Source organism: Mustela putorius, unplaced genomic scaffold (assembly GCF_011764305.1).
Source record: "Mustela putorius furo isolate JIRA1106 unplaced genomic scaffold, ASM1176430v1.1 tig00000083_pilon_pilon_pilon, whole genome shotgun sequence".
NCBI lineage: Eukaryota > Metazoa > Chordata > Mammalia > Carnivora > Mustelidae > Mustela > Mustela putorius.
In genome coordinates, this window is record NW_025421273.1 from 3,570,069 (window position 1) to 3,592,189 (window position 22,121).

Genomic DNA, 22,121 nt, shown 5'->3' on the forward strand with positions numbered 1-22,121 from the left:
TCATTATTGTTCTTGCTGTTGTTAATTTTACTAAGGTTTCAAGGGATGAAATTCATCAAGGCTGCATTTGCATAAGTATATAGCCATGTTTCCTAATATAGTCTATATTTATATGCCTTATTATATATTACATATGTAATATACACTATGATATATATTGTATATACAGATATGTATTTTCACAATATATAACATCTATGCTACACATTGAAATGCTTATAAACATACATTATCTCTGCATAGAATTTATAACTTTGTATAAAATATAGAAAAATAACAAAATATTTGATATACAATGAATCAACAATTGAGTTACATTTCAAACTTTTAAGTAAATATTGAAGAGTTCTGTTTGTCAAAGCTGGAGTCAAGAAAACTACAGTTGTGATAGCAATAGGAGATAATACAGAGGAGGAGGTAAACTTGAACAGAATTTGTTGATTTTTACTAAGTTCTCAGAAAAAAACTGAAACAAGTGAGATTTTGACTTTTTACAAGGTATAAGAAAAACAACATAACTCCATGCTAGTACATTTTGTTACAGGTGAAGTGATTTTTATATTAGTATTTTTTTTAATTTCATTTCAGTATTCCAGAATCTATTTGTATTTTATTATCTACCTGTATTATTGGGAAGAATGTCCCTCCAGTCTTTAAAAGTCAATGTCAAATGCAGCTTCCTTCGGGGAAAAGTGTTTCTCTTATTCTTTAGGAGTTGTCTGAATATTTCATTTGACAGAAGAAAAGAATTTGTCCAGTTTCCTTTTATTGATTCAGAAAAGATGTACTATAATTTCCAGTTCATATGCTTCTCCAAATAAGTTAGTCTGAGACTAACTATAGTTAGTTAGTTAGTTATAACCAGACTATACTGATCATAGTCAGTATAGGGTACTATATCTGAAAATTACATCAGAAAAAGAAACAACAAAAAGCTTTAATAATTCTATGCACCAATGATCTTAGTTTGGGGGAGTGGGGTCATTAAAATGATTGTTTTAAGTGAAGCATTTCAATAATTTCATTTTCATAGAAACATTTATATACTTTTAAAAATTTTGCTCTTTATTTTAGTTGTTTTCCAGATCTTTGTATGTGTGTAGAATTTGGCATACTCTTTATCATAGGATTTTGATTATTTTAAAAATTGATGCTAAAATAGTACTGTATTTCTGAGACTCCCATTTATTTTTTCTTATAACACCGATTTTTTTCCATGAATTATTTTTTAATTTTTTAATTTAATTTAATTTTTTTAAATTTTTCCATGAATTTTTTAATTTTTTTGTTTCTAAAATTTATTTTAGTTTAATTATTTTTATCAATTTATTTTTATTATTATTATGTTCAATTAGCCAGCATATAGTACATCATTATTTTTTGATGTAGTGTTCAATGATTCATTAATTGAGTATAACTGATTTTACTTATTTTTTTGAGAGGGAGAGAGAGAGAGAGACAGAAAATGAGTGGTGGGTGGGGGGAGGCAAAGGGAGAGGGAGAAGCAGACTCCCTTCTAAGCAGGGAGCCAAGGACCCTAGGATCGTGACCTGAGCTGAAGGTAGAAATTTAACCAATGGAGCCATCCAGGAGCTCTTGATTTTCATATTATAGCACTATTTCCCAAAAAATAGTCAATTTTAAACCATAAAGTCATATTATGTTTAATGGAAAAGACACTTCTGTTTTTTATAAAATTGCGTATGAATAATATACATCTTATATCAGTGTCATAACTTTATTCACATGTCTAATTATGTAAGACAAATAACTTAGATATGAAACAATGTAAAATTATTTTGAATTTACTCTCAAATGCAGCTAAGAAATTTCAGTCAATGGTATTTTTCTTACGTGAATCTATTTTTATAATTCTCTTGATTCAAATCATGAAGAGCACATTATGATAACCAAAGATTGAAGTTAAGTCTACACATACACATACATTATACTCTGTGTGTCATTTTTAGTGAACAAAGATTTCTGGAACAAATGAAATTGCTATGATAGACACTTTTGCTTATAATTGTAATTTTAAGTATGAAGGAGTTTTTTTATTTTGTCTTGTTTTGTTTTTGCTTCATCTCTATTATAACAATGGTAGAATATTTCAATTTCAATTCACTACACTCAGATAATGACAAGGTCAAGAGAACAACAATAACCGGGGGAAAAAAAACAAAAAAAAAACTAAAAAAGAATGTGTGAATTAGAGGTGATAGTTTACATATAAATTCTGAATCCTGAAACTAGAGGGTAGCTTTCTGTTGAGTATATTTGAAACATAAACAAAAATTGATCAAAAAGAAAAAAAAACATAAAAAAATAAATGAAACAATACTATTCTCAATAATGACGCAAAATGAATAATTGGCAAAATCAGAAAATAAAATGTAGAACAGGAACCACAGGAAGATTCGTAGTAAATTGAGTTGCTAAATGTATACAAATATATTTGAAAACTGCAATGAATCTGATCATTTTCCATGAAAATGTAATATCTATTCAGGAAATGAGAGAAGTGATATATATGTTGATTTGTACAGAAGATTCACAGATATTTTTCAGTAAGTTATCTCTAAAACAAAACAAAACAAAATAAAATAGAAAACACTAGGCTGACCTAGACATGTTAATATAATTACCCCAAAAGAATTGTAAAGAACAGATAATTCCAGTGCTACTTAAACTACTTGTGGGGGTGACTTGGTGGCTCAGTCAGTTAAGCATCAAGCTCTTGATTTCAGCTCATGTCATGATCTCAGGCTTGGGGGATTGAGCTTCCTCTCAGGCTATATGCTTGGCATGGAATCTGCTTGAGATCCTTTCTCCCTCTCCCTCTATTCTTTCCCCCCCATACTTTCACCCCTTCTCTCTCCCTTTCTAAAATAAATGAATAAATCTTTTAAAAATTTAAAAATAAACTATTCTAAAGCATACAACAAAAAAGGATAACTTTTCAAAAATTTATTATATAAAACAATGATAGTAAAACCTGACAAAAATTGCACCAGTAAAATCTACAAACCAATCTTAATTATGAATAAGGCAAAAATTTAAAATAAAAGGTAGCAAAACATAATAATTAAAAATATTAACACACTATGTATAGTGGTTTATTGTTTTTTTAAAGATTTTTATTATTTTTTTTTTTTTTGTCAGAGAGAAAGAGAGACAGCACAAGCATGGGGGAGCGACAGGGTGGGCAGACAGAGCAGGCAGAAGGAGAAGCAGGCTCTCAGCAGAGCAAGGAGCCCAATGTGGGACTCGATCATCCCTTGAGTCGAAGGCAGCTGCTTAACTGACTGAGCCACCCAGGCATCCCTGTACAGCAGTTTATTATTGGAAAGTTAGCAATCATTAAGTTATAACACTATATTCTTATGTTTTATCACAGTTATACACCAAGATAAAAATTATATAATTTTATACACATGTATTGAAATGCCATTTCCCTACTATAAATTACAACCCTCAGGGTAGATTTTTCTCCTCCTCATTTCAATTTCTTTCTTTCTTTCTCCCTTTCTCTTTCTTTCTTTCTCTTTCTTTCTTTCTTTCTCTCTCTCTCTTCTTTCTATCTTTCTTTCTTTTTTCTTTCTTTCTTTCTTTCTTTCTTTCTCTTTCTTCCTTTTTTCTTTCTTCCCTGATACTGCCTTGTGATGAGTTACTACAAACTAGAGCATTTTCTTCTCCAATTAAAAGGTCTTTAATTCATTTTGAGTTGATTTTTTAATATGCTGTAAAAAAGGGTCCAAATCCATTCTTCTGCTTATGGACATCTAATATTTTCCCAATATTTTTGTTGAAAAGACTGCCCTTTCCCCATTGTATATTCATGGTATCCATGACAAATATCATTTGAGTGAATATTCAAGGGTTTATTCCTGGGCTCTCTGTTCCATTCCACTGATCTATAATTCACTGTATTTCACTGTAATTCACTTGCATTTTGTTTTATTGCACTGCACAGATAATGCAATTTTTGCAAATTGATGTCTTGTGCAAACCTGGCATTGAACAAGTCTATTGAAACCATTTGCTCACTTCAGGTCTCTGTGTCACATTTTGATAATTCTCACATTATTTCAAATCTTTCATCATTATTATTATATTTGTTTTTTTAAGATCATTTTTTTTTGACAGAGTAAGAGGGAACATAAACAGGGGGAGTGGGAGAGGGAGAAGCAGGTTTTCCACTGAGCAGGGAGCCTGATGTGGGGCTCGATCCCAGAACCCTGGAATCATGACCTGGGCTGAAAGCTGATGCTTAATGACTGAGCCACCCAGGAACCCCTATTATTATATTTGTTATGATGATCTGTGATAAGGGATCTTTATGTTACTATTGTAATTGTTTCGAGGCAGCATGAACCATGCCCATATAAGATGGCAAATTTAATCAATGAATGTTGTGTGTGTTCTGTTCTACTGACTAGCCCCCTGCCATCTCTACCCCTTTCCTTGACCTTCCTGTTCTCTGAGACACGAAGATATTGAAACTAGGCCAGTTGATAACCCTCCAATGGCTTCTATGTGTTCAAGTGAAAGAAATTGTTTCATATGTCTCACATTAATTCAACAGCTAGAAATGATTATGCTTAATGAAGAAGGCAGTTCAAAAGGCAAGACAGGCAAAAAGTTAACCCTCTTGTACCAAATAGCCAAATTGCAAATGCAAAAGAGAAATCTTTAAAAAAAAATACACACACACACATACATATAACTATATATATATATATAGATAGATAGATATATGTGATTTATTTATTTATGAGAGAGAGAAAGGCAGAGGGAGCAGCAGGCTTCCCAAACAGCAGGGAGCCCAATGCATTGCTCGATCCCAGGACCCTGGGATAACTGAGTCAAAGGCAGATGCTTAACTGACTGAGCCACCCAAGAGTCCCAGGAGAGAATTTTTGGAAGGAAATTAAAAATGCTACTCCAGTGAACCCAAGAATAATTAAAAAATGAAATGGCCTTATTGCTGATATTAAGTTTTTGTGGTCTACTTAAATCGAACCAGAAACACCCTTAAGCCAAAGCCTAATCCAGAGCAGAGCCCTAACCCTCTTTATTTCTGTGAAAGCTGAGTGAGGTGAGAAAGCTGCAGAAGAAAAGCTTGGAACTAGCAGAGGTTGGCTCATGAGATTTAAGGAAAGAAGCAATTTCTACAACATCAAAGTGCAAGGTGAAGCAGCAAGTGTTGGTGTAGAAACTGCAACAAATTACCCAGAAGAACTAGCTAAAATCACTAATGAAGGTGCTTATGCTAAACAGGTTTCAATGTAGATGAAACAGACTTCTCCTGGAAGAAGATGCTACCTAGGATTTTCTTAGTTAAGAAAAGTCAATGCCTTGCTTCAAAACTTCAAAGGATAGGCTAACTCTCTTTCTTATTAGAGACCAGTGCAACAGGTGACTTTAAGTTGAAACCAATGCTCATTTTTTTCACCATTCTGAAAATCCTAAAGCCCTTAAGAATTGTGTTCAATCTACCCTAACTGTGCCCTATAAGTGGAACAACAAAGCCTAGATGACACCACATCTTTTTACAACATAGTTTACTGAATATTTTAAGCCCACTGCTAAAACCTACTGTTCAAAAAAAAAAAAAAAAAGTCCTTTCAAAATGCTACTACTACAAATATGCTAACTGACAATGCACCTTGTAACTCAAGAGGTCTGATAGGGAGGTACTAGATTAATTATGTTTTCAGATCTGCTAACACGACAACCATTCTGCAGCTCATGGACAAGAAGTAGTTTCTAATTTCAAGTCCTATTATTTAAGAAACATATTTCATAATGCTCTAACTGCCATAGATAGTGATTCCTGTCATGGATCTAAACACAGTAAATTGAAACCTTCTGGAAATGACTCACTATTCTAGATGCCATTGAGAACATTTGTGATTCATGGGAAGAGGTCAAAATATCAACATTCATAGGAGTTTGGAAGAATTTTATGTCAACCCTAATGCATGACTTGGAGGGGTTCAAGACCTCAGTGAAGGAAGAAACTGCAGATGTGGCAGAAATAGTAAGAGAACAAGAATTAGAAGTAGAGCCTGAAGATGGAATTGAATTGCTTATCATTTTCATGATAAAATTTAAGAGATAAGGAGTTGCTTCAAACGAATAAGCAAAAACAGTGGTTTCTTGATATGGAGTCTAATTCTGGTGAAGATGCTGTGAAGAATGTTGAAATGCTAACAAGTGATTTAGACCATTACATGAGCTCAGTTGATAAAGCAGTGACACGATTTGAGATGATTGACTCCAATTCTGAAAGAAGTTCCACTTTGGGTAAAAGGCTATCAAATAGCACTGCATGCTACAGAGAAATTATTTGTCAAGAAGTCAATTAATGTGGGAAATTTCATTACTATCTTTTTTAAAGAAGTTTCCACAGCCACCCCAAACCAAGGAAAGCCTTTCTAAATCTGTCATGTCTCAATTTCCCATCTGTGATTCTTCCTATCTCATGAGTGTGCATATATCAATAGATTATACTTGTTCACAGATGGAAATGTATTTAGTCTTTGATAGCTACCCAGCAACTGAAAGAACAAAAAGAAAACTTGACAAGTTAACTCACTTGTATTTTCAACCAAATGGTCTGCCTGTAGTCATTAAAGTATTCTTTGTGGCTTCACAGCTATATTTATTTCACACAAAAAGTTAATCCCAGAATAACTTACTGTGTGCTTTATAGCTGTTGAGTGAACTCAGTAATTTTGTGCTATTTGAGCATAATGCATGAGTATAGAATGTGTTTGCTTTTTATTAATAATGGTTATATTGTTAAAATAGTATAAAATTAAACATGTTAATTATCATTCATCCAAAATAATTAAAAATCAAATAACTCCTCAAAATTTTACATTTGAAAGAGACTGTAAATTTGGAGGAATGGCCTATCCCCAATTTAGAAAATCCTTTCATTTACATTAAAAAATGCCACCTCTGCAAAAACAGAAACAAACAAAAAATAACACCAATAAAATAGTGTTTCCTTCTAGATTTTCATAAACTTATTTTCTTTCTCAAAATGGTTTATCCTACATAAATGTATGTTTATGAAGTCTTAGAATAAGTTAGGAAGCAAGTTCCCTGGCTTAAACCCAATGCAAGCTTATCTCACTGATAAATCATATTTCTGACCTTCAAAGGAACATCTTAGTGTTTATACCAAAAAGAGAGAGAGAGAATAGATAAGTGATAACTGTTTTTTAAAAGCTACAACAACGGGACACCTGGGTGGCTCAGTTGGTTGAATGGCTGCCTTCAGCTCGGGTCATGATACCAGCATCCTGGAATGGAGTTCCACATTGGGCTCCTTGCTCAGCAGGGAGCCTGCTTCTCCCTTTGCCTCTGCCTGCCACTCTGTCTGCCTGTGCTCACTCTCTCTGACAAATAAATAAATAAAATCTTTTTAAAAATAAATAAGAAAAAAATAAAGGCTATAACATCTATAAAAAAGCAAACACTACACTTTTTTTTTGTTGTTTTTTAAATTTACATCAAATTCCTCCAGTTCTAGCATGATAATATTAGAGGCATTCCATGGAATAGTTACCTGGAATAGTTAACTATTGTCTTTAAAAGTAAAGATCACAAGATATTTTATATTAATACCAAATTAGCTATTGTAATAGCTGAAAAAATAATAAAATGTTAAAACAAATTAAAGATATATATATTTTTTCACAACTCTCTTCACACACACACACACACAGAGGAAAGGCCACATGAAGAAAGGTGACAGTGAAAGGTGACATGTGTAAGCCAGGAAGATCACTCTCACCAGAAACCAAATGGTGACATCTTGATCTTGGACTTCCAGTCTCTAGAACTGTGAAAACAAAATAAAACAAAAAAAGGCCATTGCTTAAGCAACACAGTCTGTGGCATGCTGTTACTGCATTGCAAGCCAACTAGAAGAGAAACCCAGTAGATGTCTTATTCTGAGAGAGCATTCTCGGTGAGCCATTGAGCTAGACACGGGAGATCCTTTGGACAAATAAGGCATGGTCCTGTCCCTGTTGAAGACACCAAATATCCAAGAAGATCCCATACCCAAGGAACTATGGCTATCTTGGTGAGAGCAGCGGTTTTTATAATGATGAAAGAAGTATATGAATCTCCCTCCTCCACTTAATGGGAATTAAAGGACCATGGGTTTGTGGGCCTACCAGTTGGGAGAAGTAGAGTTTGCAAAGGGAAACTAAGAATGCTGGAAGTTTGGAGATACCTCTGAATCCAAGATTCTTTGGGAGCCTTAACTTTCTTACAGTTTCACCTCTCATTGTGATTTCTTCCAGCTGCCAAATTTTTCACCTCCTCAAACTGTCTTGCATCTTGCAACTCCTGTTTTCTTCTATGGCTACTTTGATCTATACTGCCCAGAATTTTTATTCCTTCATTCCTCCAAGTCAAATTACAGAAGCTGGTTGTGTGATGCAGACTTTACATGTGGGCATGTAGTATTTGAAGAGAAAAATAACTCAGCCCAGTATAAGAGAAAAAACTGAAAATTTAATATCAGTCCTTACTCCTAAGAAAATTTAAACTTTCCTCATCATGGTGAAAGTGTTTTCTAAACCATCTGTTCTTCCTCCTTAAGATTTTACCTCTCACTAGACTCGAGACTGCAACATCTCAAAGTCTGTAACATTTTTCTTAGAATGGTTTGATTTACTCTAACTTGTCTGAAAGTGTGATCCAGAGTAATTTATACCTCCCCAAATTAAGGAGTTCTGAGAAGTGAAATACAACCTTCCAAGGTCATCAACGTTGTAATACTAACAAAAGATTTGAAAATAGTGTGCCATCATCATAATGATTGTAGAAGAAGGGAGAGAGGAAGGGTTCAGGAAGGGTTCTTCTTTTACACGCATCTTATCCTTGACATTTGGACATTAGAGCCTTCTTAAATAGTCTCTCTCATAAAGAAAACTTGATTCTATTAGAAGTAGAGCCAGGTGGTGGGTATTATGGAGGGCACATATTGCATGGAGCATTGAGTGTGGTGCATAAACAATGAATTCTGTTACACTGAAAACAAATTAAAACAACAACAACAACAACAACAACAACAAAACCCTGGAACTATCTTATGATTTAGGAATCCCAATTCTGGGTATATATTGAAAGGAAATAAAATTATGATCTCAAAGAAAAAATAAAGAAATAAAATATATAAAGCTCATATTGCAAAAACCCGGGGTCATATGACTTTCTTGTGTAATAAGAACATGTCTCAGAAAGTCATTTCTCCAAGGAGATGAGAAATATGGAGTAAACCTGAAACCAATGCACAATCTAGAGCCGATTCCAGGATTTGGGGAGGGGCAAATTCTAGATCAGCTAAAGCCCAGATGTCCTGCAGAATGAGAAAAATGTTTGATGTTGCAAGCTGCTCAGCTTATAAGGACACTTATTACACTGTATTTTTGCAATAGTGGCTGAATGATTTATTGAGGGAGAGAGCCAAACCCCATTTGGGTCCACAGCTCTTGTACATTGCCACACTACTCTCTCTTCTTACCTCTAAGACCAGTTAATTTTGTCTTAGCTTATTAGAGCTCCTTTTAGCTTCCTCCTACTAGACAGGAAGGAGGACAGAAAATGAGTTTTCCCCCATGCTCTCCAATCCCTAGCATAAATCTTTGTACCTTGTTGCTGATCAATGAAGAGTTTGGATGAATGGTAAATTAGAGACTCATGTTGGTGATAACTACAGATGAAAATTATGTCTTGATTACCTGCTGGTAAATAAATATCACTGGTCCCAAGTAGGACCAAATGAGATTTAGAAATGTACTGGCACACTGAAAGAGCTTCTGGGTGACAGAGAGTAGTGAGGTGAACCACAGTCATTCGCTTGGGCCACTAGTGGTTTCACCATTAATTCACATTAGCCGACCATAAAAGGTATTTTTGGATTCATATGAAAGGGTTTGTGACTAAAGTAAATAACTGCATCGAATGGAAATTGTTCGCAGATAAGATTCTCTGGCTTCCCATAAAAAGCCATTCTGCCGGCTGAGAAAATTCAGAAGTGTTCCTTTCTCTGCTACCTATTGTTTTCCTTTCCTGGTTTTCATCAAATAGACTTTCTCAAAATAGCCAAAGCGTGATATACTGGAATATAATATAATATGTCACTATGCCTGTGTTGTTTTATGACTTCAGGTGGCATTCAACTCTTAACAAATATGTATATCAAACTATTAATAAAGGAAAGAGACACACACCCGCATTGCATATATATATTGCATATATATACCTATATATATATGTATACATATATATATTCACAAACTCCTGCATTTCTCTAAAAATGTGAATTTTCCCAATATTATCCTTAGATCCTCAATTAGTCCTGTTGATACAGTATATAAGGACTAATTAAATAATTTTGTGGAAATATGAGAATGATATTCAGTTCCCTGCAGTAACTATTGTCATTTTTATAGCCAATATGCAGCCCATATACTGCCATGGCTTATTGAAATGCTTCTAAAATCCTGGAAATAGTATCATCTTAATTTTTAAAGAATTTAACAATAATGATCGAATATTAAAACTATGATTGTAAGTACCAGAGAAGCTAGTAATTACAAAGGATTTTCTGGTCAATAGATTATAGCCAAACCTTGATCATATGAATATTTCTTAGTGAATGAAGAATATGCTTAATTTACATTTGTGATATATGCAATGCTCACAGATTTTATTAAAAAGTGACTGTCAAAAATAATATTCACAAGTAGGCAATTTTACTTAAGGCCTTGAGCTTAATCATTTGATGGATAAATAGTACATGGATTGTTTTCTGTAAATAATCTAAAAAACAATTAGTGGTATGACTTTAAATATCTCTCCTGGAAATGTCCTGCAATAGCTATTAATTTTATCTTGTATAATTGGGAAAGATATTAAAAAGTGTGATATTAAACCAATTTTAAAGTTTTTTTTTTACCATCAAGAACTTGTACAAGAATAATGAAAAGAACTGACAAAATTGTGACTAAGTAAAAATATGCAAATAAATTAGCAAATGCTTTTTTAAGCCAGACTGACATGAACATGCTAATGGCTACATTCTGGCTACCAGAGACCTCATTACAATTTACATCATCAGTTAGGGTGCTTGCAAACCAAGAGAGCTGTAACACTTTGGTTTAATACTACAAGTTCTAAAAGCAGTCTTCCCCAGTTTATACCCCACAACTTTTCCATCTGTATTGTGTACGTACACACAAGCTACCTAAATTTTCTCTTTATCAGTAAAATGGACCACTAAAATTAGTCCTTATGAATGCAATAATTAAGATTCAATCCTAAAACAAATCAGGTACATTTTATTTAAATGCTTCATTTTCCTAATTTACCCTATAATAGTTCTTTTGTTTGTTGGTTGGTAGGTTGGCTTTAATAATTACAGAGAATCATATATTCCTACTGATGATTGTAAGCAGATTAGGAACAATAAAGGGAAGGAAAACTAATCTTTTTAAAAAACATGAGATATACTTTAAATAATATTAAATATTTAATATTTAATAATAAATATTTGTACATTTGTACATTTAACTAATCCTTTCAAAAACCTTATGAGATAGGTATTAATAATAACTGAAATATTAAAATACCTCAGCTAATATTTATTAGGCTCTTACATTTAATTACCTTACTAAGTATTTATGTATTATTATGAGAAGTGCTTACAACAAAACTATTGGGTAGGTATTATTTTTTACATTTTAAATGTAAGAAAACTGTTTATCAATAGACTTTATATTGTTTGTCAAAGCCAATTTGGGTCATAAGGAATGAATCAAAGATCCGAAGCCCTTTTTGTCTGTATCTAAAGCACCCCACCTTAAACACTATGTGCTTTTGAACAAAATCAGGTTAATTGTCTTGTTCAAAACTGAACAGCTTGATAAGTAAAGAGTCAGAGAGAATATTCCCAGCTCCACATATGGTGATTAACTATAGTTTCATAGAAAAAAATGAAAACAGCCAATTCCTGTATACTGCTAAAATCTAAAGCTAAGTAATGAAATAGTAAAAGGCAGTATGAGGACATTATTAATATACAAGAAAATAATTTTTGATTCATCTCTTCCTGTTTATTTTTACAGCTAATATTTATTAGGTTTTTAAAAATTATTTTTTTTAATTTTTTATTTTTTATAAACATATATTTTTATCCCCAGGGGTACAATAAGTCAAGCAGAGAAAGAAAAATTATTTTTTTAAAAAAATTTAAAAAAATAAATTTTTGCTAAAAATTATTTATTTTACAGCTAATATTTTTAAATCACCGATGTTCTAAGACATAACTTTGATTCCAAGATATGCCTTTGAATGTATCCATGAGCTACAAAGATTTTGTCACAAAATAAGATAAAATAATACACTACAAATATCAAACAAACAAACAACATTTAACTGTGCCTGTGAATCTAGGTTTTCTGGTCTAGTTGTACTGAGGCAAAAAGACACTTTTTCCCTCAGAAGAGATCCAAAGAAGGGAGAAAGAAGACAAAGAGGGATACTCTTTTTTTTATTTTTAAAGATTTATTTATTTATTTATTTATTTGACAGAGAGATCACAAGTAGACAGAGAGGCAGGCAGAGAGAGAGAGAGAGAGAGAAGCAGACTCCCTGCTGAGCAAAGAGCCCGACGCGGGACTCAATCCCAGGACCCCGAGATCATAACCTGAGCCGAAGGCAGAGGCTTAACCCACTGAGCCACCCAAGCGCCCTGAGGGATACTCTTTTATTCAGTAACTTTATTTTGTAGAGGAATGAAATAGCTTTTCAATCAACCTCTAGCCGTCTTGGATTGATATAATACATACACCAGCTCTGACATTTACCCTACTGCTTTTGAATTCCCTCATTTGTATAGGCATCTGAACTTTTTCTTTAATTTTCTTACAAATTATTCTTTCCATGTACTTTTTAAAGACTTATTTATTTGTTTGATAGAGAGAGAAAGTGTGTGTGCATGCCTGCAGGGGTGGTGGCAGAGGCAGAGGGAGAGGGAGAGAATCTCAAGCAGATCTCCACTATGCATGGAGTCCCATGCAAAACTCAGTCCCACAACCCTGAGAAGAGGACCTGAGCCTAAATCTAGTCAGACACTTAACCAATGGAACAAGCCAGGAGCTCCTCATCTTTTCATTTAAAAGGATTTTAAAATTACATTCTACCTCCTTTTAAGTATTCCAAAATGCATGCCTTATACATCTTCTTACACTGAGAAGTTTGTCTAGGTACATAGGAAATGAGGTAGGTCCAGACCACCACAGCAGGATTTATTTCCTTTAGCCCTTACTTCCTAGAGGCAAGGATAGAGTAAAGGGAGTGGGTTGTTTGCAGCCAGTCCCAAAAGGGCTAAGCCTTTGGTTTTGGGTACCAGACTAGTATCTCAAACCCATGTGCAACATGATCTTATCTTAAGACATATCACCCCAAAGAAGTTAGGACTTAAAAATCCTAACACAGAGAACAATGATACTCTGACTTACTACTATTGATATAAGTTGATTCATGTTTCTTTGTTTCTTACAAGAAGTTTTACAGCATCTATAAAATGTGACAGACTAATTTGTTAGCTTATAAGTAATATAAAATCTCAGACCCCTTCACAGTTCTTGGCAGTCATCTTCATGTTGCTGACAGGAGATAGAATGGATTTTTAAAATAAACTCAGTTATTATGGACAAAGGGCACACTGATGCTGAAAGGTCTTCTGATACAAGCCAATCAATTGTATGTCTTCCTGGGCACCTATATTGCTCCTCCATTCAAGAAGTTGAGTTTTATTTATGCTATATCAATAGCTGCTTTGATAACTGGAAACAGAAGTTTCATGTGAGTACATCCAAAGAAGCCATTCAAGTCTCTTACCTTCCAAATCCTTCTTTAGGAGACCAGCCACCACAGTCTGAGGAAGCCCAAGCAGCCATAGTAAAGATATACATGAAAGAGAATACAACTTCACCTGAGCTCCCAGACAATGTGCAAGCCAGCCAACTTCCAGCATGTGAGACAGTCACTGGACTGGCTGCTACCGAATTTTACTGATCCTCGTCTGGCTGGTTCAGTTGACATCGCTTAAAACTTGCTGAACCCTATCTAATTAGTAAAATTTTAAAGAATAAATGATTGTTGTATTGTCACTACTCATTGATTTTTCTTTAACCAAACTTTTCTTTTGAAATAATTGTATATTCACATGCAATTGTAAGAAATGATGCACAGAGGATTCCATATATCTTTAACACAATTTCCCCTAATAGTAACATCTTGCTAAAGTTATGACTAGTATGGGGGCGCCTGGGTGGCTCAGTGGGTTAAGCCGCTGCCTTCAGCTCGGGTCATGATCTCAGGGTCCTGGGATCGAGTCCCACATCGGGATCTCTGCTCAGCAGAGAGCCTGCTTCCTCCTCTCTCTCTCTGCCTGCCTCTCTGCCTACTTGTGATCTCTCTCTGTCAAATAAATAAATAAAATCTTTAAAAAAAATAAAAAAAAAGTTATGACTAGTATGTAGACAATGATACAGTCAAGATAGAGAACATTTATAAAGAAAGCAATACAGTCTTGAATCACAGCTGAAATATCAGTCACAAATATTTCAGATTGTCACACAGGAGTCTGAAGGTAATGGTGTGTTTCTTTAGGAAGAATCAGTCTTAGGCACCTGGGAGGCTTAGTGAGTTAACTATTCAACTCTTGACTTCAGCTCAGATCATGATCTCAGGGCCATGATATCAACGCCCATGTTGGGCTCCACATTGGATGTGGAGCCTGCTTGGGATTCTCTCTCCCCTCTTGCTTTGCCTGTCTGCCTGTGCTCATGCCTGCTTTTTTTCTATCTCTCTCTCTCAAAAAAATGAAAGGAAATAAATAATCAGTCTGATGAATACCAGAAGAAGAGGGGTACAGAACTCTAATGAAATCCCCTGAGCAATTAAATTTCCCATGCTTATGCATGAATCTCTAATATGAGGGCTTAAGTTATCTGATCACATATTGAACATCTTTATGGCCATTCCTCCTTGCTCCTCTTCCAGTATCAATGCTATGGCTCCATCCCTTTAAGTCAAATCACTATCAGCTAATGTCATAAGACAGATATCCTTTAAATTCAGGGAATACTTCTCCAGAGGGATGGAGCTGGTCTTTCATCAATGAGTACTTTATCCTTAGAAATACATACAGCTACAATATTATATTTGAGATTATAGATTCAGGTGTTTTCTGAACAAACAGGATTCCCTTCCTCCCACTTTGAGAACAAGTTACCCCTTGTAGTTCATACTTCCAAAACCATGAGTCAACAACCATCCAGATTTAATTAAGAAAAATATCTAATACTATGATCCCAAACTTTTCCTGCCTAAATCACCACTGCTTATTTCTAAGAAAATTCATACTTTAGTCTTGCATCTGACTTTTTGTAACCAGTACTCTCTATATCACCAACATTGTACAAGATATCCTGGCAATTAGTTCTTCACAAAACTACTAATTTACCCATTCCTTAAAAAAGCATCTTGTGTTGGGGCGCCTGGGTGGCTCAGTGGGTTAAGCCGCTGCCTTTGGCTCAGGTCATGATCTCAGAGTCCTGGGATCGAGTCCCGCGTCGGGCTCTCTGCTCAGCGGAGAGCCTGCTTCCCTCTCTCTCTCTGCCTGCCTCTCCATCTACTTGTGATTTCTCTCTGTCAAATAAATAAATAAAATCTTTAAAAAAAAAAAAGCATCTTGTGTTAAGATACATCTAGTCCTATAGTATTTTACTTTAAGGTAGTACAATATTACTATGATTTGTATGTTTATATATTTTAAGATTTATATATTTATTTGAGAGAGTGCATGAGCAGGGTGGGGAGGGGACAGAGGGAGAGGGAGAAGCAGGCTCCTCACTGAGCAGGGAGCCAAAACAAGGGCTTGATCCCAGGACCCTGAGATCATGACCTGGGCCAAAGTCAGATGCTTAACTGACTGAGCCACCTAGGTGTCCCGATATTTTAGAGCAGTTTAAGAATCATAGAAAAAGATGTGTAGAAAGGAGTGTTTCTCAACATACCCTCTTCCATTCATACAGTTTCTCCTATTATTAACATCCTGAATTAGTGTGGTGCATTTGTTAACAAATGATGAACTATTAATGATAAATTATTAACTAAAGATCATAATTTACATTAGAATTTACTTTTTTGTCACATGGCTCTGCAAATTTTGACAAACATATAATGCAATGTATCTACCATTACAGTATCATACACAATAATTTCACTACCCTAAAAAAACCCATGCTACATGTATTTACCCCTTTCCCCTTCCCCTGAAGCCTTGGCAACTGCTGATATTTTACTGGCTCTAGTTTTGCTTTTTCCAGATTATCATATATTTGGGACTTAAGTGAATTTACCCTTTACAGACTGGCTTCATTCATTGAGCAATATGCATATAATATTTTTCTAAGACTTCCCATGGCTTGATAGCTCATCTTTGTTTATTACTAAATAATACTCCACTTTCTGAATGCTCATCTACTCACTTACTGGAGCGCATCTTGGCTGCTTCCAATTTGGCAATTATGAATAAGCATTTGTGTGCAGGTCATTGCATAGACATATTTAAACTCCTTTGAGTAAATATCTTACAGCATTAATCCTGGGTTGTATGTTTAAGTTTTAACAAACTGCCAGTCTTCCAAAGTGTTTGTACCATTTTTCATTCCCACCAGAGATGAATGAAAGATCTTATTGCTTCTTTTTTTTTTAATTTTTTATTTTTTATAAACATATATTTTTATCCCCAGGGGTACAGGTCTGTGAATCACCAGGTTTACACACTTCACAGCACTCACCAAATCACATACCCTCCCCAATGTCCATAATCCCACCCCCTTCTCCCAAACCCCCTCCCCCCAGCAATCCTCAGTTTGTTTTGTGAGATTAAGAGTCACTTATGGTTTGTCTCCCTCCCAATCCCATCTTGTTTCATTGATTCTTCTTCTACCCACTTAAGCCCCCATGTTGCATCACCACTTCCTCATATCAGGGAGATCATATGATAGTTGTCTTTCTCTGCTTGACTTATTTCGCTAAGCATGATACGCTCTAGTTCCATCCATGTTGTTGCAAATGGCAAGATTTCATTTCTTTTGATGGCTGCATAGTATTCCATTGTGTATATATACCACATCTTCTTGATCCATTCATCTGTTGATGGACATCTAGGTTCTTTCCATAGTTTGGCTATTGTGGACATTGCTGCTATAAACATTCGGGTGCATGTGCCTCTTTGGATCACTACATTTGTATCTTTAGGGTAAATACCCAATAGTGCAATTGCTGGGTCATAGGGCAGTTCTATTTTCAACATTTTGAGGAACCTCCATGCTGTTTTCCAGAGTGGCTGCACCAGCTTGCATTCCCACCAACAGTGTAGGAGGGTTCCCCTTTCTCCGCATCCTCGCCAGCATCTGTCATTTCCTGACTTGTTGATTTTAGCCATTCTGACTGGTGTGAGGTGATATCTCATTGTGGTTTTGATTTGTATTTCCATGATGCCGAGTGATATGGAGCACTTTTTCATGTGTCTGTTGGCCATCTGGATGTCTTCTTTGCAGAAATGTCTGTTCATGTCCTCTGCCCATTTCTTGATTGGATTATTTGTTCTTTGGGTGTTGAGTTGGCTAAGTTCTTTATAGATTCTGGACACTAGTCCTTTATCTGATATGTCGTTTGCAAATATCTTCTCCCATTCTGTCAGTTGTCTTTTGATTTTTTTAACTGTTTCCTTTGCTGTGCAAAAGCTTTTGATCTTGATGAAATCCCAATAGTTCATTTTTTCCCTTGCTTCCCTTGCCTTTTGCGTTGTTCCTAGGAAGATGTTGCTGCGGCAGAGGTCGAAGAGGTTGCTGCCCGTGTTCTCCTCAAGGATTTTGATGGATTCCTTTCGTACATTGAGGTCCTTCATCCATTTGGAGTCTATTTTTGTGTGTGGTGTAAGGGAATGGTCCAATTTCATTTTTCTGCATGTGGCTGTCCAATTTTCCCAGCACCATTTATTGAAGAGGCTATCTTTTTTCCATTGGACATTCTTTCCTGCTTTGTCGAAGATTAGTTGACCATAGATTTGAGGGTCTATTTCTGGGCTCTCTATTCTGTTCCATTGATCTATGTGTCTGTTTTTGTGCCAGTACCATGCTGTCTTGATGATGACAGCTTTGTAATAGAGCTTGGAGTCCGGAATTGTGATGCCACCAACGTTGGCTTTCTTTTTCAATATCCCTTTGGCTATTCGAGGTCTTTTCTGGTTCCATATAAATTTTAGAATTATTTGTTCCATTTCTTTGAAAAAGATGGATGGTACTTTGATAGGAATTGCATTAAATGTGTAGATTGCTTTAGGTAGCATAGACATTTTCACAATATTTATTCTTCCAATCCAGGAGCATGGAACATTTTTCCATTTCTTTGTGTCTTCCTCAATTTCTTTCATGAGTACTTTATAGTTTTCTGAGTATAGATTCTGTGTCTCTTTGGTTAGGTTTATTCCTAGGTATCTTATGGTTTTGGATGCAATTGTAAATGGGATTGACTCCTTAATATCTCTTTCTTCTGTCTTGTTGTTGGTGTAGAGAAATGCAACTGATTTCTGTGCATTGATTTTATATCCTGACACTTTACTGAATTCCTGTATAAGTTCTAGCAGTTTTGGAGTGGAGTCTTTTGGGTTTTCCACATATAGGATCATATCATCTGTGAAGAGTGATAATTTGACTTCTTCTTTGCCGATTTGGATGCCTTTAATTTCCTTTTGTTGTCTGATTGCTGAGGCTAGGACCTCTAGTACTATGTTGAATAGCAGTGGTGATAATGGACATCCCTGCCGTGTTCCTGACCTTAGCGGAAAAGCTTTCAGTTTTTCTCCATTGAGAATGATATTTGCGGTGGGTTTTTCATAGATGATCTTATTGCTTCTTATCCATATCTGAACAAGTCATCTTGGACAAATATAATAAAGAAATTCTAGAGGTAGTTTCAGATTAAGAAGAATAAGTATCACAGAAAGGTGCAAACACTTAATTCAAGATCAAATCTGGCATTAAGACAGTGACTTTAATAAGAAAGAAAGCATTGAATTTAGGGAATATGTAATACCAGTTTTAGCAGTGATATTATTGAAATAAGACACATTGAATAAACCTTACTGTATCAATGTCTGGCACAGAAATGTAAAAATCATTTTATAATCATTCTTTAGAATTACTGAGATTAAGGTACTTAGAACTTAAAAAAATTAGTTCCTATCATCTACATAACTTTTTCCTGGGACTAGATAGTGTTTGTCAATAAACTGTGTAGATTAATAGCTTGTGTGATTTATTTTTACTTTTACATTATTAAAAATAAAATCATATTTTAAATAATAAGCAATTAATATACTATATATGGGTTGAAAAGTTTTTAGTAAAACTTGTTCATACATTCATAGAATATATGGTAATTGTTACACACAGAAAAGAATGGTGCAGTGAACCATTGAATAATAATTAATTGAAGAACTTACTAATAGAGAAAATAGTTTACCTTTGAAAGACTGTGGAAATAATTTTATTCATAAAGAAAATCATCTTTAAGGTAATATTCATCTTTGATTCTTTTTCTTTTATTAGATTACTTTCAACATCTTTTGAACTAATAAGTACTGATTTATTCTAGGCTTATAATTTCAGTATAAAACCAAGTACAGTAAACATACATGTTTCATTTGTACTCATTAGGGGAACTCTAACAGTATATTGATGCTATTCTAGCAATTTAATGATACTAATAATAAAATACAAAAGAAAGTGGAAGGTAGGTAATTAAGGCAGAAGAATTTAAATTCACAGTTAAAGGAGCAAAAGTTTGTAAATCATTAAAGTTTTTAATTTCTTTTAAAATTTATCCTAGTTAAAAAATTATCTCACTTTTAGTCTTTTATATTTCATCAAGTTTCAATTTAATGTGATATCTATTGAAATAATGAGATTTATAGAAGAGATGTACTGTCATTTTTAATAGTTATACTGCAATATATTCCAGTAGGATACTGAATCCAGCTAAGCATTAAAAAAGTGAACCAAATGAACTATCTGGTTCTCAAAATAAATGACATTTCATAGATCATTCATTATAATTTCAGAATGGTAAATAGAAATTAAAATGATTTCAAACTAAGTGATAATTTGAAAGACTCGGAAAAAGTTATTTGTGCTATAAATTGGAAGAGGAGCCTGAAACAAAAACAAACAAACAAAAAAAAAGAATAGTGAATTCAATGCAATTTTATAAGTATAACTTCCATAAACTAGTACAGTGAAGTTTCATGGACAATAATTTACTGATTTGCCTTTGTATTTTATTATTGAGTATAACATTTAATATTACATCATGAATTTAGATGAAACCAACAGAAATATGGCAAAGAGTACATTTTCTCCCAGTTAAATGTATTTTTGTCCTATGTTTAGAACTTGAAACCACTAAAATAATAGCATGCCCATGAATCATCCAACAGGTACTCTGCAAAATTTAGAGGCTTCTTTTATTCCTGAGAATATACTCTTCATTCTTTCTGCTCCCCTACATACATTTCCTTAGTCATTCCTCCATTTATGTCCATCATTAGGTGTACTATATGTTCTCAAATTGATGTTAAAATTCCCCCATTCATTCTTTAACAATGTAAAAATTCTTTTTATAACCCTGTAAACAACTACATCTTTAGGGAATATGTACTGAGGTAATTTTAATTAAAGGAAGAGATATTGTTTAAAAAACACTGAAACACTTTGAAATTATCAGAAAGGCCTTAATGGTACTCTCAGCTTGACTAAATCTTAAGCAAGCTTCTTCCTTACTCTACGCCCTGCCCTCCCTTTTCATAGTGCCTTCAAAGAACTTCTAATTTATTCCTCACTACCTAGATACTCTAATCTCCCAGCGTCTTACTAGCTTTATAGCCCAAACATATCTTCTGAAGGACCTGGGAGCCATCCCTTTGAAATGTAATCATCAAGAAAGATCGTGCCAAATTTTCTAGTTTCTGTAGAAGGTTAGAGGCCTAACATTAGCAAGCACCTTGCTCCTAGTTGTAAACATATTTTCTTTCATGAAAGCATGGGAAATTGTACTTTTCCGTTGGGGAAAGCCAATTGGCAAACACTGATAGCTTATAATTTCCTTCTCAATCCAGTTTCACTATGGAAAATGGTACGGAGCTTGTCCAAAAATTAAAAATAAAAATACCATGTGATCCATCTGTTCTTACCATGTTTTGTTTTGTTTTGTATCAGCAGAGCTGAGCCTGAGTTCTGAGTTCAATAACCTTGAAAAGTGTCCTTCTGGCCTGTTTAACTTAGTCTGGTACAGCTTTCGGTTAGAAAGAAAGAACAGCATTTGTTGAACCTTTTTTTTCAAGAGTTTTCCACTATTGAAAGACTAAATTGATTAAGTTCAACTTCTGATGAATATATGATGGTATTTGATTCAGTTTAGTTGAAAATTGTTCACCCATTTTTTTTCTATTTTTGAAAAACAGTTAAATTTTGAAAAGATCAAATATTTTAGTACCTGATATTATATCCTATTTATTGTTTAATTTCTGAAGAAGAGATACAGAGAAAGAGAGAGAGAGAGAAAGAAAGTAAAAGAGAGAGAAAAAGAAGCAATGAATGAACTGTGCCATTTCTATGAATGTGTCATATTGAAGTATTCATGACATAGAGTTCTTCATGGTATTAACTTAAAAATGACATTTTCCACACTTAAAAAAATGTAAATGTGCTTATGTTAAATATACAGACTTTACCATCTTTTTTGTGACAGTTTGGTCTTCCAACAACACTACCCTTTTATGAATTCATGTGTTATTTACTGTTTCTAATTTTAAATTTTGACAGGAATTGTTGTGAGTTGAACATGCATATATTTGAAATCAGGGTGTGAACAGTCAGTTGCCAGTTATAAGTTGACCTCAATTTAGGAAGCGCATTATTTTTAACTTTAAAATTTGCATGCTGTATAATCAT

General features: G+C 34.3%; 1 pseudogene; it reads left to right on the forward strand.

Moving 5' to 3' along the window:
• The first annotated feature begins 4,525 nt into the window (after positions 1-4,525).
• Positions 4,526-14,112, forward strand: LOC123391164 (annotated as a pseudogene).
• The last annotated feature ends 8,009 nt before the right edge of the window (positions 14,113-22,121 follow it).